The sequence below is a fragment of the Zonotrichia albicollis genome, chromosome 29 (assembly GCF_047830755.1).
Source record: "Zonotrichia albicollis isolate bZonAlb1 chromosome 29, bZonAlb1.hap1, whole genome shotgun sequence".
In the NCBI taxonomy this organism is placed as follows: Eukaryota; Metazoa; Chordata; class Aves; order Passeriformes; family Passerellidae; genus Zonotrichia; species Zonotrichia albicollis.
Window position 1 is genome coordinate 3,095,915 of NC_133847.1, and position 19,597 is coordinate 3,115,511.

Consider the following 19,597-nt stretch of genomic DNA (forward strand, 5'->3'; position numbering starts at 1 on the left):
CTGCAGCTCCCAGCAGGGCCCTGCACCCAGGCCCTTTGCAATAAACCCCAAGTTCCTGACCTGGCTTCAGAGATCTCTCGTCTCCGTCCGTCCCAACCGCGCTACCCACCGATGCGCCTGCAACCAAAAGGCTTCTCCCAGCATGCCTTGCTCAGATATGCAGAATCAATGTATCCCATTGGCCCTTCCCTCTTGCTCCATCCCTGTGCCCTCATCCCATTGGCCCTGGTGTTCTGTCCCACCCCTCAAGATTCCCATATAAACCCCTGCTTTCGCTGTTGGAGAGTTTCTTTGTTCCTGGATCCCTTTGAGGAAGTAGTTCAATAATGTCTCTCCCGTACTGAGCCTCTGTCTCTCCTTCTGCGTCACCTGGATCACAGAGGAGCTGAAATCACTTGGCACGAGCACAGATGTGCTGTGTCCCCGAGGTGACTTTTTCAAGACACTTCTGAGCTGTGACAACCCACTGATGGGGCCCGGCCTGGCAGGGAAAATTGATCCCTGAAGCATCATTTTGCAAAATGGTTTAATTGGGGTTCAGACTTCCTTGTCTAGATCTTGTCCCACTGGGTCTCAGCATCCCACATCCCTCTATTCTGCCCTTACTAGACCTAGGAACTGTAAATAAAAATCCACCTGATTTTGATTTAAATATCCCAAGCAACAGAGAATCCACTTGATCTTGATTTATAGATGCCAAGGAATAGAGAAACCACCTGAACCTGGTTTAAAGATCCCAAGCAAGAGAGAATGGCCCAAATCCTACAGTGAGTTCCTCCAGTCCTTGATTACCTTCACGATTAAAAATGTGCTCCTTAAATCCATCCTGATGTTTTTAGCCTTGACTTCCTACCATTTTCTCTCCAGCCCTGTTCACAATAAAAGGAAATTCTTTGGCCTCTCTGAATAAATGAGCTTTGCCATGAAGGTCTAGAAGGCCAAAACCTTAAATGCATTGAGATTAAAACATGAGATGGATATGAAACGTCTAAAACAACATTTAGATAAACAACTGCCCCAAGCACAGTGAAAGGAGAGAAACCCAAGTGCTTCTGGGCAGACCTCAACCCTCAGTCAGCAGAAACAAGAAGAAACCTTCCTTGAATTGTTTTTTAAACAATCTGTGGAATTTTTCCCTACAATACCTGGCTCTGGCTGGTTCCTGGTGCTCTGATCCCTTTGGTAGAGAGGGCCCTTCATTGACTGAATCCTGCAGAGCCCCTGGTGCCGAAGAGCTTTAGGGCTTGTCTCTGTTCAGGGTTTGTATCTCTATCTTGAATCACCTAAAATTCCACCCAGAGGGTGTTGATAGAGCCCAGTTTGCTGTGATCAATGGAAATTTTACCATGACCAAAGGGTCTCATTTGTTCCCTGAACTTTGGCGTTGCTCCTGCGCAGATGATGACCCCAGAAAGATCAGAGAGATTTCTCCACCTGCGCCTCCTGCCAACACGTCACTCATGTGAGGACCAAAGAAACACCAGATTTTGGGGCAGCACATTGGGTATTTGCCGTGATTCTTCCCAATTTGACTCTTCTGGACACGGTGGGAGAAGTTGCGTCCCCATGGGCTGAGCCCACTGCTGTGGTCTCTGCTCCCAGGCAGTGGCCGGATATCACAGACATCTTTTATGGAAAATCCTTTCCCTAGGATTTTTCCTCCTGAGAAGCTGAGAGGCCTCAGGAACAAAATGTAAACAATGATTATCTGCTGCTGTGGAATACAACAGGCGGATCTGTGATTGGCCCATGTTAGATGTTTGTAATTAATGGCCAATCACAGCCCAGCTGGCTCAGACAGAGAGCCTGAGCCACAAACCTTTGTTGTCATTCTTTCCTATTCTATTCTTAGCTAGCCTTCTGATTAAATCCTTTTCTTCTATTCTTTTAATATAGTTTTAATGTAATATATATCATAAAATAATAAATCAAGCCTTGTGAAACATGGAGTCAGATCCTCATCTCTTCCCTCAACCTGAGACCCCTGTGAACACCATCACAGCTGGAGCTGTGCCTGGGCATGCCCTGGTGGTCAGCCCTGCCCTGGCTCGTGCCAGCCTGGTTCACCCCTCCCAGCTGCACAGGCCCCTCCTGCCATCCCCTGGCATCACTGGAGCTGGGGAGGGCTTGGCTGGGTCTCTGTGTTGGAAGAGCTCAGGAGGAACCATTCTGCCCATGCACCCTACCCTGCTCAGCCCTCAGCAGCAAAGGCTGCCAGGAGCTGGATTTATGGCCACCAGAGCCTCCTCTACCTATTTGTTGTCCCCATGAAGCTCTGAAATGGCCCTGATGAGAACAGGAAGGGAGAGCAGAGAGGAGGCGTCTCAGCTGAGGCAGGAAACCACAACAGGAAGCGTCAGTGGTTCGCAGCCAGGCTGAGGGACCAGCAGAAACCATCCCAGGCACAGCTCAAATCAGCCCAAATTGTGAAGGCCCTGTCACCAAATTCACCAAATGGAGCAAAGTGGGGCCTTGGCACAGTTGCCAATCTGGAAAGTGGAGGTGAATAGGAACACCCTGAGGCTCAAACCCAAACTGGAGCTGGTTTGGACCAAAGCAAAGCATCCCAGTCCTGTGATGGCTCCAGACATCAAAGCCCAGACTGGTTCCCAGAGCTGGTTCCCCGGGTTCAGCTCCTGAGACCAGCTGGCTGCCAGCTCTGCCCGAGCTCAGCCTGCTCCCAAGAGGATAACTCCAGGAAAATGGGCTGAAGGAGATGAGCAGGGAGGACTGCAGCTCTTGGGTTTAGCTGCAATCGGGTTCATGAGTCACGTTCCTGAGAACCAGGAAATACTGAGTGGGCAGAGGGACGTCAGTGGCCTCCTCTGTGAGCTGCTGCTTCACACTGGGACAAACAGCCATGACATCTGAACCCAAACCTGCTGAATCCCTGCTCTGGAAATTCCAGGAGCAGAACATCACAGCAAGTGGAGCACCTGTGTCAGCAGCTCAGCCAGGTGAAAGTGAGAGGGCAGAAGTTATTGATGACATGTGAGTCCTCACAGAATTTCCAGCTGCCCACACTGGGTGCTCTGTTATAAACAGGATGTTTTTCCTCTCCAAACACAGAGCTGGGAGTGAAGAAACCCTCACAGAGATAGGAGAGGGACCCAGGGCTCAGAGGTTGGGTCAGGCAGTGCCACCCAAGCCTTGCTGCCACAGACCAACCCTGGTAGGAAATTACTCTGCTGAGTAAAACCTTCCCAGTCCTGAGACACGAGGGAAAGTCACTGAGAGCAGATATGAACAGGAAGATTTATAATCTCTCTAAAGCTCTCACTTTTAAATATTTGCCCTACACACCAGCTCAGAGTCTCCTCAAATTCCTCTTCCAAACTCTGTTCTGGATGAACCCGAGCAACCCGGAACAACCTCAATAGACCTGCACAAATCTCCTTCAGCTTTGTTCTCCCACACTGCCAAATGCAGCCAAAAATGAGAACCAATTTCATGGAACAGCAGCTAAAAGAGCCTGTGCAAGGGACCCTCCACCATTATTCATTTCAATTAACAGGACCTCGTTTTTCCAGTTTTATCTGTGTCCCTGGGGCTGCAGGTGCTGGGTGTTCCCTTGGGTTTGGGTGGTCCCACAGGTTGGGCACAGAATTCACACAATCACACAATTCCAGAATCACTAGGTTGGAAGAGACCTCCAAGATCATCGAGTCCAACCCAGCCCCAGCCCCTCAACTGAACCCTGGCACCCAGTGCCACATCCAGGCTTTGTTAAACACACCCAGGGATGGGGACTGCACCACCTCCCTGGGCAGCCATTGCAGAACTTCATCAACCTTTCTGTAAAAACCTGAAAGAATGATCAATTTTTCCTAATATCCAACCTATGTTTTTTCCTAATATCCTAATTAGGTTTTTCCTAATGTCCTACCAATAGGATAGGATCTCACCAACTTCCTAACATCCAACCTATTTTTTTTTCCTAATGTCCAACCTACATTTTTTTCCTAATATCCAACCTAAATTTCCCTTGGTGCAGCTTGGGGCTGTGTGCTCTGGTTGTGTCAGTGCTGCTGCAGACAGAGCCCAGCCCAGCTGAGCACAGGCACCTTTCAGGAGCTGCACAGAGCGATGGGGGCACCCCTGAGTCTCCTTTTCTCCAGACAGGGCTGGAAGCCCAGGGATCCTCTGGTGATGACCACATTGGCAAGTTGGTGTGATGACGTGAAGATGCACCCAAAAAAAACAACTCCCACGTGAAATCAGTCGGGTCTGTGCCCCACAACACAGGAAAAGCAGACAGGAAGCCCTGGAGATGTCACTCAATCACATCTATTTATAGGTGGCCACTCGTTTTGATTCACATCAGACAAGAACCAACAGGAACTGGTTTGATTTCATAATTTCCCAGAACAACACTTGATGCAAATCCAGACCAGTTCCTGAGAGCTGGGGGTTGTACTGGTGAAACTGGAGGCAGCACTGGAAGGTTCAGCATCCTGCTAGGACCATGTTTTTTATCTCCTTGTCCTGGCAGCAATAATCCCACACACCACAAATAATCCCTGCTAACACAGCCACAATGGGGTGGTTGGGACAGTCTGGAGGGGAGCAGGGGCCTGCATTTAATGCCAGAATAAATGCACTTTGTTCTGGTGCTGTTTGCTGCAGAGGTGATGGTACAGCCAGGGACCTCCTGCCTGTCCCCAGCCCTTCCCTGCATTTCATTCTCTTGTTTCTGATTTGTGGTTGAAGATAAGAAAAAGCTGGAAAACACCTGCAGTGTCCGAGTTGCTTTTGCAGGTTGTTCATCCCAGGACTGGCTGGGACTGTGCAAGAGGAGGAAATGAGGAACTGATTCCTAGGAATATTTTTTGTTTTTTAAATCTTAAAAAATTTAACCCTAGGAGGATTCCTAGGGTTTTGTTTGTTTTTTAAATCTTAAAAATTTTAATCTTAAAAAAATACATTTTTTAAATCTTAAAAAGAAAACGTGCAATAACTTTGATTTAAATTGAAATAACTTTGATTTAACTTGAAATAACTTTGATTCAACTAGAAATAGCTTTGATTCAATGCAATGTTCCATAGTTCAAAGAAAAAACCTGGAAAACTTCACTTTGCCTTGACCTGGCTGCATTCTTTTAATTACTAATGTTTAATTCTTTATGCACTCCATGGCAGCCCTTCCCAACATTTAGGAGCACTCACATTCCTGGCTGGAGCTGCTGTTCTGCCCTCCCTGCTGGCTGCTAATTAAAGCCAAAGCTGCTCAGCTCTTGATTAACACTTGAGCTGTGTGGGAGTTTGTGAGAGCCTGTCTGTGTTTGTGCTCACAAACACGGGCTGGGTGCAGATAACGATCTGCTCCCCTGCTCAGGGAGCTCACTGACTCACAGCTGCCTGAAATGGGTGAGTTTACAGTAAATCTGCAGGAAAACCTCCCTCATTCCCACCGAGGACCCGCTCTGCTCCTGCTGCCCTTGAACAAGCTGAGCCCTCAGTGCCCCAGCACTGCCTGATGCAGAAATGCTCCAGAAAAAATCACCAAGGGTGGAAAAGACCTCCAACCTGTGAAAAATGCATGTATTTTATGATTGGCTTTTCGCAAATATTCAAATTAATATTATATGTGTTGTGTTAGAAAGTGATGCTGTATTAATTCTCTTAAGTACTGTGTTAAATATAGTTTTAGGTTACAAAAATTGTTAAAATAGAAACAATGCTTTGTAAGATACACTTTTTAAAGAAAGGACTCGCAGCGAGATAGCAGCCACAGGACACCTGAATCTTTCAGAGAAAGAGAATTTATTGCCCCATTATCAGGAGAAATTAACTTCTTCCCACCTCAAAGGCGCTGTTGGGATTCAGAGGAAGAAGTTGACACTGACCAGACAGAATCCTGTGTTTGAATGGAATTTATGCATCATGTGTGAAGTGCATGAATATGCAACAGGCTGTTGTTTTTAAGGGTTAATCCTTTGTTAACTGTGTTCATTTTCGGCCTCGTGCTGCCCAGAAAAAGGTACCCGAAGTGTTGGTAACTCTTTGTCTTTATTGTCTCATATTGTCCTAATTCAATTTGTCCAAATTATTATTACTCTATTTGTGTTAGTATTTTTATAACCATTTTATTACTATTAAACTTCAAGTGATTGGCGTTTTTCACACCCAGCACTGCCTGATGCAGAAATGCTCCAGAAAAAATCACTAAGAGTGGAAAAGACCTCCAACCTTTGACCCAACACCCAAAATCCAGCACTGAGTGCCATGTCCAGTTGTTTATTAAACATTTCCAAGGTGTTTCGCTGCTTCCCAGGGCAGACTGTTCCAGTGCTTGACACCTTTTCCATCAAGAAATCCTCCCTGATATCCTCCTCACCTTCTGAAGTGAAAGGTGGGAGCCATTTGGCCCCAGGGACGATCCCCAGTCCTTTTCAGGAGGAAAAATATTGAATTCCTCAACACTGGCTAAACCCATGGAGGGACCTGGCCATGTGAGAAGGCTCCTGGCAGTGGCAGGACCAGGGAAGAGCTGGTCCTGGGGAGCTCAGTGTTCCTCTACCCCTTCTAAATCCTTTTCCAGATACCTCATGTCCCTCTACCCCCTTCTAAATCCTTTTTCAGAGACTTCATGTCCCTCTACCCCTTTCTAAATCCTTTGTCAGAAACCTCATGTCCCTCTACACCTTTCTTAAATCCTTTCCAGACACCCATCCCAGTGTTAATGGAGCTCCAAAGGAGAGGGGATGGTTCTGTTCAAGTGCTTGTGAGAATATAATATAATATCATATCATATTATATTATATCATATCATATCATATCATCATATCATATATCATATATCATATAATATCATATCAATAATATAAATATAATTAATATAATAAAATATGGACAGTTTTAAGAGCTGGACATTCTAAAATTGCTTCCCTTATAATTTTAACCCATTCCTTTAAGGTCCCTCCAACCCAAACCATTCCATGGCTCTGTGATTCCCTGTTCCAATCCTCCTCTCCAGGAAGGACCTGTGGAAGGTCCCTCCCAGGCAGGTCTGGTGCCCTCAGATGGCCCCAAAGGCCTGGGCTCTCCTGATCCTGCAGGGATTTTTCCTCTCAGGGTTATTTGTTAACAGAAGGAAGCAATTTGCAGCAGGGGAGGGACAGGGCCACCTGCACTGTGGCTGCTGGGGACACCTCTGTGCCTGCTCCCTTCAGGCTGGGCTTCTCTAACGGCTGGCACTGCAAAAAGCAGTTTTTGGTTCCCAGAAAGCAAATTTTTGGTTCCCAGAAAGCTTTTTTTTGGTGTCACCCTGCTTCCTCTGGGTTTTCTCAGGTGCCTCCCCACAGAGGCTGGGACAGGAATTTCTGTGAGGTCACAGCCACCAGATGAGGGTGATGCCTCAGGTTTGAGTTTTTCTATTTTTCACATTCTGTGCTGCTTTAGTGGGTGGGTCTGGGTTCACCTGAGGGGATGGTGAGCTCTGTGCACAGAGCAGGGAGATAAAACAATTCCTGCTCCAGCTGGGGACCAAGGACAAATGATCCAAATCTCAGCCCAGGAGCACAAACAATGTGGGCTGGAGAGAGAAAAACAAGCAGGGTGGGACTGCATGGGCTGGAGCTGGAATGGGACAATGAACTTCAAGATGCAAATGGAGCAGAACTGATCAAAGGGAGAGACCCCGTGACCAGGTGTCCATTTTGTGACCGTTTTGGTTCATCTTGGGTGCAGCCCTGGCTGTGCTCTTGTGCTGCCCAAGACTTTAACAGGTTAAAGAAGGGACAGAAGCCCTTCTTGGAGCTGCCCTGGTTTGTGAAAGCATCTTCACCCAAGCGAGATGTCCCTGGTGAGCAGCTTCCCCCTGGAGCAGGAGGGAGCAGGAGGGTGCTGGGCCCAGGGTGGCACTGCTGGGACATTTCTGTGTGAAGCCAAGTCACTGTGCTGTCCTCAGGCAGCCTGGGCTCCTCTGCTGGCTGTGGACTGAGCTGTGAAAACACCCTGCTGAGCCTTTGTGGGGCCACTGGAAACACTCCTGGCTCCAGAGCCATTGATCCTGAACAGTTTTTAATGAGGGGCTGGGGCACAGAGTTAAACACAACCCTGTTGGGAAGGATGAAAGTTTGGCAAGAAAGTCTCACAGATATGTGTGTTTAGCAGAAGGATTTTTAGATGTTGAGTCTGACGAAGGAATAGAGATGGAAGCAAGTTTTGATATAGAAGAAAAGAATTGCAGAGCCAGTCTTACTGGATAACCAAGGAGCCAAAGGGGTTAGTTAAAAGGGGTTTCTATGACTTAGAGCAAAGGATAAACCCACCTCAAACAAGAAGATGTTTTTACCAAGCAGAAAGATAGCACAGGCAAACAAGTCAGCACATGCTGCAAGTAGAAAAAAGGTCTCAGAATTTTTTTTTTTGCAAGAAAATTGAAAAACAACTTCTAGCTTAAACTGTAATGTACTAACTTTTAGTGACTGGAGAATAGAAACATGGATATGGTAATTATAGCAGTTATGATAGGCTATAGATAATGGTTAAGGTATAGATTGGTTGTACTGTATTAAAATGCTCAGCAAAAAAAGTAAATAATGCAATGTAAACAAAAAAAAATATATAATGCGTTGGTAACCTAAACTAAGGGTCTCCAGGCCTGCCTGCAGCTGGAGCTGACAGCTGTGGGCACAGGCTCTGTCACCCACAATCCTGGACTGATGTAACCTCTTGGATGGAATAAACTGCATTTTGAAGAGCTGCCTGGAGTCCCACACCCCTCATTTAGGCTCTTACAGACCCCCCCTCTTTCCTGCCTGGCATCCCCCTGAGCTCCTCTGGGCTGAGAGCTCAGTCCTGGCTCCCAGCAAACGATGCCAGGAGCTTTGTCCTGGGGCTGGAGGAGCACAGAGCTCGTCCCTGCCACCAAGGTGGGGACAGCAAATGGAGAGCAGTCAGAAATGCTGCAGCCCCTCTGGCTTTGGGATCAAGCAGGAAACTGCAGCAGTTTGTGCACAAGTTGGAGGAGAAGGGCTCTGGTTTTTCCTTTGCTTCTCCCTGGCCTCCCTGCCTCACCTTTTGCTGAAATTACAATTTATACACAACATCAGGGGCCTGGAGATTGATCCTGACAGTGCAGAGGACTTGGAGAGTGTTAGAGATGAGATATTTATCTGAGGGAACTGAGGGAATTCCTTGGCTACTTTACTACTTCCTTACTTTTGCAGGTAGCACAGCCGTGAGCAGGGTGTAGGAGAGGGCACACAGAGGGCTTTGAGAACATTTAAATCAATTTTACCCTGGCCTGCACTGGTTTGGGTCCTCCTGAAGGTGCTGAGCAGGTTCTGAGCTGCCCTGAGCACCAGATCCTTCTGTCCCCTGCCCCTCTCCCTGCTTCAGGTGCTGCAGGGGCTCACAGCTCTATTTCCAACCACAAGTGACAGTGGCTTTGCTGCATGAACAGCTGCGCTATTGCCTTGCCTCTGCTGTTTGAAAATAATGGTGATACATGTGTGAAGTTATCAGCATGGCTGGGTTTCCTTCCTTTAGCAACTCTGCCTTCATTTAATTTTACTTAAATTTGCTAAAATTTAATGGTATTTCTTATTAAATTCTTGTTTAATTTACTTCCAAGTGTTAATACTGCCATTTACTTCCATTCTTCTTTAATTTACCACCAATTGACTTCCAATTTACCTCCAAGCATAAGTAATTTACTTATACTTTGAAATGGTTGTTGTGTCCCCCTCAGTGACACCTCCCTGCTGAGCACAGCCTCTGCTCTGGCTCTGGGTGCTGCCAGACACGGATGGTCCTGCCCAAAACCACCTCCCTTCTCCTCTTTTTTCTTCCCAAGGTGGGTTTTTAAGGAATTCTCGCTCTGGGCAGCATCTCTGGGCAGATGTGGAACTTTGTGGCATTTCTGGTTCACAGTTCCCCACTGGAGCCATGACAGAGCCATGGAATGGAACCATGGAATGGTTTGGTTTGGGTTGGAGGCACCTTAAAGGAATGGGTTAAAATTTCAAGGGAAGTCAATTTAGACTGTCCAGCTCTTAAAACTGTCTAGAACCAAGGCAGCTGCTCGCACACTGCAAAAATCACCTTGAAAGGGACAATTAATCCCATTTCTGCAGGAGCAGAGCAGTCCCTGGGTCTGGCCATCCCAGGTTGTGAGCTCAGGGAATCTTGGAATGCTTTGGGTTGGGAGGGACCTTGAAATCCATCCCATCCTACCCCTTCCATGGCAGGGACACCTTCTGTTGGATTATGGGGTTTTTAAACATTTTTTTGAGTTTTTAAAATGCCTCTCAGTTGCCCCATCTCTGGGGGCAGATGGGGCTTCATCCAATAACCTTCCACCATCCCAAGCTGCTCCAAGCCCCATCCAGCCTGGCCTTGGGCACTGCCAGGGATCCACGGGCAGCCACAGCTGCTCTGGGCACCCTGTGCCAGGGCGTCCTCACCCTTTGAGTAAGGAATTCACCCATTATTCATCCCAAACCCAGCAACTGCCACCCAGACCAGCGCTGAGCTCATTGTTCTGCTGCTGTGTCGGTGCCATGCATTGGTCACCTCAGCTTGGACAGCACAAAGGTTTCCCTGAGCCCTGAGCTGCCCCAAAACTGCCCGTGGCCACTGGACAGGGGGTGTGAAAAAATTTGAAAAAATCCCTTCGCCCAGGATTTTTCTCCTGGGAAGCTGAGAAGCCTCAGAGAAAAGGAAAACAATTCTTATCTCATTTGCTTCTCCTGTGTTGTGCTCATGTGGAATGTGTTTGGAGATTGTTTACCCACAGGTGATTGTTTGATTGGTTCAATGTGAATTGTTTTGACTCTTTGGCCAATCAGTGCCAAGATGTGTCCAGACTCTGGAAAGAGTCACAAATTTTCATTATTAGCTTTTTAGCATTCTATAAGTATTTTTTCTGTATTCTTTAGTGTAATGCAATGTAATGTAATGTGATGTGATGTAATGTAATGTAATGTAATGTGATGTAATGTAATGTAATGTAATGTAATATAATATAATATAATAGTATTCTTTGTATTCTATTTAGTATTCTTTAATATAATATAGTATTATAAAGTAATAAATGTGCCTTCTGAGAATATGGAGTCAGATTCATTATTCCTGCCTTCATCGGGACATTCCCTGTGAATACAATAGCCAGGGGGTTCTGCCTGGTGCAGTTCCAGCTCCCCCAGACCACTTTGGTCTCTAAACATCTGCAGCAGATGTTGGAGCTGCTTCATCCTCACTTCCTGGTGGGGCACAGCAGGTCCTGTGCTCCAGGAGTGGCTGGAACAGGGACACAACCTCCTGCAACCCTGCTGGAGGGGCTTTGGGCAGCTTAGAAATATAAAAAATACAGAAATATGCAGCTCTGGAGTTGGCTGAGAGACCAAAGTGAATTCTCTGTACCTGCAGTGCCAGGGGCTCTGCTGTCTGTGAGTCACAGTCTGAAATCTCAGGTGAAAGGACCACCAGCAGCTCCCAGCACCACAAAATGAATGTGTTGTGCTCATCTTTATAGCCAGAATATTCCTGTGGGCACAGAGGGTGGAAGCTGCTGCCAGGTGGGGAAGGGCTGGCGGAGCCCTGGGTGCTCTCACTGCTCCCCAGACACACCACGAGCAGCTCAGACTGCACAGACCAGACCTAAACATTCCCTGCGGTTTGAAAATTAAGGGATAAAATAAATACCACCCCTGGGGCTCAGTCCCGTGATCCCAGCACGCTGGTGAGGTTAAAATGAGTTATTTTGGGGGGGTGATTTGAGCCTCAAAGTGTTGGAAATGGGACAAGTTCAGGAAAGAGCAGTGGAGGAGATGAAGGGCCTGGCTGGGCTGATTGATGGGCTCAGCCCTGGGGGAGGCAGACAAACATTAATTGTTGGCCAAGAGTGATGGGGGAACATCTGAGAGCAAGGGAGAAGCATCTGAGGAGCACAAGTTTCCTTCAGAGACAAAAAACTGGTTTGGATGTGCTGCTAAAATGGAACAGGGATAAGGCAGAAGAAATGAATCAGTGGAAAGGAAGTCTGGGTATCAAGAAACATTTCCAAGCAATAATATTCATCAGGATGTGGGGCAGGGGGAGCGTGGAAGTGCCATTGGCAGGCCCTCAGCACAGGATCAGGAGATGGGAACAATCCTCCCCAGGCAGGAAGAGCCCCCAGGGATGAGCTCACAGGACTTTCCCATTGCTAATTCCTGCAATCCTGAGTTCCATTAGGGAAAATCCTGCTTTCAGTTTTTCTCTGGGGCCAACGTGATTTCCAGTTCTGTCAGTCTTTTGTGGAAAACTGGAAACCACCGAGCACAGGAGGATTTTGTGATGTTTTTGTGTGAAAGGAGAGTGAAACCCTCCCCGTGCACAGCAGTAAATACTCTCTGGCACATTTTTATAACTCAGTGATTAGGACTGAGGTGCAAAAACAACTCATTCTCCATGGTCTGGTGAGTTCCTGGTGTTTGTCCTTCCTGTGCTCTCGAGGGGAGGTTGCATTAATCAATAACTGCCCGTGCTCAGGCTGTTCCCACATGGGCACTATTCACCTTTCCCTTCACTTTTCCACCCAGGAAAAATATCCCTGAGGTGACCTTGCAGCTGAACACCCCAGAGCAGGCAAAACCCAGCATTTCCCTCTTGGAAAGGACACAAGAAGGAGCAGAAGAGGGAAATGCTGCCCCACAGAAAACCTTTGGGGTCCTCGTGTTCTGCTCCCCCTCAAACTGGACCTGGGGGACAAGAAGAGCCCATGGATGTCAGAATCCAGGACATTCCTCTGTGCCTTCCATTTTAACCCATAGAAACAATTAACAACTTTCTATGAAGATTTACAAGCCACAAGGGTTTGAGTAGAATTATAGTGAATTTGTCACAGGGTGAAAAGGTAGAATTTTGGGGATTTAGAATGGGGGTTCAAGAGGCAAGATGGAGGAATCTGGGCATGACCTGTCCTCCTTCTCCATCTTCTGCTGTGATGGTGGCACTTTTGGATTGGTTTAGAGACAGACTGTTTAACACAGGTGATAGGTATTGTAAAGTTATTGTAAATAAATTACAGGTATTTTATAGTATAAAAAGTCAACATCACCCCAAGGGTGGTCAGTGTGACACAATCCAGCCTGCTGGACAGATCTCATCAAGTCAAAGAAAGAATGGAATATATAAGAAAAAATAAACAAACTTAAAAAGCAAAACCAACAAATCCCGACTTCTTCAGTCTCAAAGCTAAAATTAAAAAAGACTTTCTAGTACCTCAAAAGTCATCTCAACCACAAAAACCCAAGAGATGGACACAGCTTTCACTGGACACAAATTTCCCTGTGCTCAGAGCAGTGGGGATTGGTGCTGGAGGTCCCTCTCAGCTGTGGGGGACGTTCCTGGCTGTGTTTTGGGGCACTGAGAGCAGAGTTCTTGTTTCCCCCACAGCCTCTTCACAGGGTCAGCAGTTTTATTCACCACTTTCCAGGGTGGAAATCCCTCCACATGCCAGGGAATGGCAGCTGAGCTGGGCCTGTCCTGCCCTGTTGGGCCCAGCTGAGTGCCCAGAAAGGCCTGGTTTAAGCCATGGGAGTGGATTTTGGGGAGGTGCAGACAGCACTGGGCACCCCTGAACCTTCTGCTCATCCCTCTGGCATCCCTCACCTGCCCTGCTGTGTCTGTGGGGTTTTTCTCCACACTCTTGTCTGCCTCCACATCCAAATGATGCTCCTTGGGGCAGGATGTGGGATGTGCCCCCTGTTCACAGAGTGACTAAATTATTCTTTGCCTAAAAAGGCAAAAGGCCCACAAGTTTCTCTCCCAATTTGATACGAAGATACCTCATAGGAACTTTGGGGCATCACCTCAGACCTGGGGCTGTCCACTGGACAGAGGCCAGGAGGTCCCACCTGGATAATTCACTAGAAAAGGAAGAGAACCAAGGAAATATTTGCTTTTGTGGGGTGTTTTAGCAGGAGCAAAAACCTCTCACCCCCTAGCTCAGTTTTTCTGTGTAAGAGCTTTGTTATTTTGCCTTCCATTAAACCTTTTTCTGTTTCCAACACTGCCTCAGAAGCCATCCTGCTCATTTGATGCCACTGGAGTAGCTGAGCTATCTCAGGTGTGATGGGTTCTCTGAGAGCTCATAAAACTTAGTGTTGAAGATTGCAATCCAAGTTGTTTTCCATTGCCATCTGTATGGCAGATTGATTACCTTTGTCAAGTGGGCAGTTTGCCCTATCTCTCTCTTATGACCACAATCACCCCTCCCTGGGGAGGGGACATCTGCTGATAAAAGCTATTGAATGTCACTGCATGGCTGATAAGAACTACAGCATCCCATTGGGAGATGTGAGCCCAGAGGGAGGAGCCAAGCATTCCTGCCTGGATATAATCTGGAGATTCTGGAACACCAGCACAGCTTCTGCACTGGATTCCCCAGAGGAACAGCAACTGCCTCTTTCTTCCACTGGATCTTCAGAGGAAGAATACATCCTTCTCTACAGAACCCCCTTGCTCCAGCAGAACCACCCCTGACACTGCAGGAGGGCTGCAGCCACAATTCCAATGGGACTGCTGCCACCACCCTGACCCACAGGGTGTCAGATTGGGTCCTGACTCTGTCAGTGTTGTTCTAGTGTACTGCATTGTTTATTTTATCCTTTTATTTTCCCTATTAAAGAACTGTTATTTCCTGCTCCCATATTTTTGCCAGAAAGCCCCTTAATTTAGAATTTATAGCAATTCGGAGGGGTGGGGAGGGTTTACATTCGCCATTTATGAGGAGGCTCCTGCCTTCCTTAGCAAACTCCTGTCTTTTCCAAACCAAAAGACTTAGCTTAAAGAGAAATCCATCAGCAGGATTTGCAGGATTTTCAGGATTTGCTGGATTTACTGGATGTTTTCCCAGCTCAGCCCCAGCTCTGGGGTCTGTGCTCAGTTTGCCCAGTTTGGCTCAGGCAGAATCCTCCTCCATCCACTCCCCTCTGTGCTGAAGGTCAGAACCACAACAGGACCTTGAACATCTGACACAGAAACTGGGAGATGTTTTCCCACTGGTTTATGCTCAGTCTCACCCTAGAACTGCATTAATAAAACAAAAGTTTTATTGGCTGTGATATTTTATTTCTGGGGGTGCTCCCACCTCTGCCTCCAGCGCGTGAAAGATCAGAAACCCAGATAAAAACTGAGGGGCAAACCATACATGGATGTGCTCACAGATCATCTGCTGGATCTGCACAAACATCTGACAGGAAAAAAGTTGTGATTTTCACTGAAAAAACCCATCACTTTCCACTTGCCCTGCAGATCTCAGCAGCAGATTTGGGTGTGATCTGCTTCGGGGTGCTCAGTGCTGACTGCACCTTTCCAAAATGAAATTAGAGGGGTTCACTCTGCTGCAGAGACCAACACTGGGAATTTTCTGGTGAGATGGAGAGCAGGAGAGCCAAAAACCTGAATAATCTCTTCTTCCCTGGCCCAACCTGTTACACTGGAGTGATTTCAGAGGCTCTGGCTGGGGGAGTGTTTAAAAAATTTTCAGAGGCACAAATCAGTTGATTTTGTAAGAGATTTTTAAGCCTGTTAAAACTTTAAACCTTTTTAAGGTTTAAAATACTTAGCCCCTGGTCGTTTTTTGGTCAGAATAAGATAAAACCTGGGCAAAATGTGGCTGTGTTGGGTACCTTGGAGGCAGAAGGATTTTCTGTGAGATCTGAGCTCAGGGTTGGAGTAAATCACTGAAAGACACCCCAAAACCCCACCCTGAGCAGCCCTGAGGGCTCTGTCAGTGAGGGGCTGGGAACACAAACCCTGTGAGGAACAGCTGAGGGAGCTGGGGGTGCTCAGCCTGGAGAAAAGGAGACTCAGGGGTGCCCCCATCGCTCTGTGCAGCTCCTGAAAGGGGCCTGTGCTCAGCTGGGCTGGGCTCTGTCTGCAGCAGCACTGACACAACCAGAGCACACAGCCCCAAGCTGCACCAAGGGAAATACAGGTTGGATACCAGGAAAAAAATATAGGTTGGGTATTAGGAAGTTGGTGAGATCCTATCCTATAGGTAGGACATTAGGAAAAACCTAATTAGGATATTAGGAAAAAAATTAGGTTGGATATCAGGAAAAGGTTTTTTACAGAAAGGTTGATAAGTTCTGCAATGGCTGCCTGGGGAGGTGGTGCAGTCCCCATCCCTGGGTGTGTTTAACAAAGCCTGGATGTGGCACTGGGTGCCAGGGTTCAGCTGAGGTGCTGGGGCTGGGTTGGACTTGATGATCTTGGAGGTCTCTCCCCACCCAGTGATTCTGGAATTCTGTGTTTCTGTGAATTCTGTGAATTCTGTGTCCAAACACTCCTGCAGCTCTGGCAGCCTTGGCAACATTCCCTGGGCAGCCTGGGCAGTGCCCAGCAGCCTCGGGGGGAAGAACCCTGCCCTGAGCTCCATGCCAGCAGAAAGTTTAAGAGCAGGAAGTTTTATTGAGCATCAGATGCTCTGGTTGGAGATTTAAAAGAGGAAAGATGAACGTGAGGTTGAAATCAAAACTGCAACAAGGAAAGGAATTCTGCAGGATCCAGCTGAGGGCCCAAAATTCCACATGTGGAATGTCCTGGTGGTGGGTGATGCTCTGGAAGGGTCTCCATGGGTCTGGGACCCCCAACTTTGCCTGTGCATTGTGGAACGTTATTTCAAAGCAGACAGAGACCGTTCCTTTATTAATCTGTGTTCTGGGTATCAAACAGAAATTCTAACTGGGCTTGATTAGAGGGTGGCCAGAGGAAATTCCTGAAGAGGAAATTCCTGAAGAGGAAAATGCAGACAACTGGGAAGTGGAAGTGTTGGACATCAGCTCTGAGGGGTCAGGACATCCCTGCATGTGAGCAGTGATTTGTGAGTGATTTCTGGGAATTTGTTCCCACATTCCCTGAGTATGGAAATTCTCCACTTACAGCCAGCTTGGGACTCCCCCTATTTTCTAAGTACAAAGCTGAGCCAAGGTTTTCTGAGGCAGAAATAAAGGGTCAGATCTGCCCAGGGCATTTTGTTTATTTTTAATTACAACAGCAAAGGGGTTTTGTTGTAATGATTTGGATGGGATGTGGGGAAATGGAGTTATTTCAGACTGGCTCATGTTTTGTCCTTGCTGCCTCACTCACTGGGGCTGGAATTTGATTCCTGGCTCTGTGTGGAGTTTGTGGAAGCTGCCCATGGTCCCCATGGCCCTCTGAGATCTGCTCTGGGCTCTCTCTGCTGTGCCCATTCAATTCCACACCCAGCAGAGCCTTTCCTGGCACCTCTGGGATATTACAGGGCTAAATCAGCACATTCAGGAATCAAACATATGTTTAAAAATGCACATTCCTGCACTAAGGACTAAGAGAAAGGGTAATACTTCAAGCTTATATTTAATTATAATAAATATTCTATTATTATGTTCCATTCTATTAAATATTAATGTATTTGTTGTATCTATGTTTATATTTAATGATATTAAATATTCTATTATTATGTTTTATTCCATTAAATATTAATGTATTTATTGTATCTATGTCTATACTTTAGGTATGTGTACTTACAGCCAGCATTAAATATTGGTGATGTTCACCTCGACAATCACCTGTTAACAATTATTTGTATTTTTGAGTGTTTTCAACCCTTCAGAATTTCCTGCTTTGCCCCACAAGGAGCTGCTCCCTCATCATTACCCAACTCAACCCCAAATGTTGTCAGAGGTGAAAAAAACCCTTTCAGTGCCACTCTATGCCTCCAGTCTCTCTGTTTTTGTGCCCCAGTCCCACCTGTTTGGGGTTTGTGAGAGGAAAAGCTCGGCTTAACTGACACCTCTGTCCTTCCTGAGCTTGGCTGCTCGAGCCAAGTGCTCTGTGCTTGGTTGGGTCGGTTCAGAGCATGGAGGGAACCCGGGAATTCCCAGAATTTCTGCTTTTCATGGAGCTGAGTGCTTTACAGAGAGACCATGGATTGTCCTGGTTATCTGGGAGCTTCCAGAAAGCCTCTTCCCTTACATCTTGATGGGAATTAACTTTTAAAGTTGTATATGAATACGTGTGAATTCTAAATCCTGCTGTGGCAGCACCCATGTTTCTTTAGGAAATCCTATACACAGCAACATAAGCAAACTTTTCAGGGAATTGAGTCCCTCTTTCCAATAGGAAAAAGGAGGATGAGAGATTGAAATTAGCTGAATCCTAAATAAATCAGGAAGATCCGTTTGTTCACCCCCTGCCAGCGAGGAGCTTGATCCCTTCTCCAGTTCCTCCCTGGGATGGCTTTCCCTGGTGTTCCTGTGGGGTTTATTCCAAGTCTAATGGATAGGAAAGGTTTTTCTGAGGTTCAAACCCAAGTTTCCTTTGTCCCAGGTTATTCCCTACCACCCCAGACTGTGTTTGGAACTGTGCCTGTCCTCACCGAGGAGAAACAGAGGAGATTTCAAAGAAACCCAAGGGAATAAAAGTGAGTTTGCCTCTGGATTCCAGTCTGTTTATGGCTATGATGGCGAGCAGCAAATCCCTGAAGTTCTCCTGGAGTGTTTGGAGCATTATCCAGCTGGTGCCAGGTTCCCTAAACCTTCCCACAGTGTCACTGAGATCCAAAACCTTCCCACACTGAGATCCAAAACCTTCCCACATTCCCAATGAGATCCTAAATCCCCTCACAGTGCCACTGAGATCCTAAATCTCTCACATTGCCACTGAGATCCTAAACCTTCCACAGTGCTACTGAAATCCTAAACCTTCACACATTGCCACTGAGATCCTAAACCGCCTCACAAATCTCCTAAATCTCCTCCTAAACCTTCCCACATTGCCACCAAGGCTCACAGAAAATGCAAAGAGAAACTTCCAGAGTTTTGATGCCACATCCAGAGGCAAAGGGAAGGGAATGGCTGGCCAGGAGTGTTGGACCACAAGCCAACATCTCGTTGTCTCCTGACCCATCTAAACCCCCTCAGCTTCAAAAACAACGTGATGGCCCCAACTCAACACCGTTTTTTTCTAATGGAGCGATCGATAAGAAAACCAAGGTGGAATGAGGAATCAATCTGGAATTTAACACCAGCATTTCACAGGATCTTCCCTCTGAACGCCCTGGTGCTGCAGAAAAGCACAAAGGAACAAAGCAGCCATGATGCACCCGCCTCCCCAAACAACAGCAGCGAACAAAAATGCCTCTTACCTGCTCTGCCGAGGAGCTTTGGGGGCTTCCCTACAGCAGCTGGGGAGCAGGAAGGGAAAAAAGAGGGAAAATGATCTCTGTGGAGCGAGGGTTGTGTCGGTTTTGGGAAAGAAGAGGCCGCAGCATCCAGCGAGAGCTCTGGCATTCGCAAACCACCGCTGGCTGGGTTTCTCTGAAATGTGACCTTATTTCCTTGTTGCACAGGAAAGGAAAGGAGAGCAAACAAAAAACGTGCAGCTCTGAAGAGTGAGGGAGCTCTGAGATCTTCCCCGTGTCAGGACAGGGGTCTGCTGTGGGAGGGAAGGGGTCAGAGGGAGCTGGTGAGGAGCTGTCCTTATTTAAATGGATGTTTTAGGGGAGATGTTGCTTGGGGAGCAAAGCTGTCTCCTTGAACAGTTCCCACTGAGCAGATGTTGGTGGGAAAGGGAATTTCTGTGCATGAGGGTCTTTGCCACAGGATCACAGACTCACCTG

The 19,597-nt window shown here is 47.1% G+C and overlaps 1 protein-coding gene across 2 annotated transcripts in view; it reads right to left on the reverse strand.

The window, feature by feature from the left end:
- The window catches only part of ZAP70 (zeta chain of T cell receptor associated protein kinase 70), a 37,302-nt gene extending 18,016 nt beyond the window's left edge, over positions 1–19,286 (reverse strand). For both annotated transcript variants that reach the window (XM_074528851.1, XM_074528850.1), the window contains exon 1: positions 19,124–19,286. The gene's annotated coding sequence lies outside the window, so the exon portion shown is untranslated. The remainder of the gene's footprint in view (positions 1–19,123) is intronic.
- Positions 19,287–19,597: the final 311 nt, after the last annotated feature.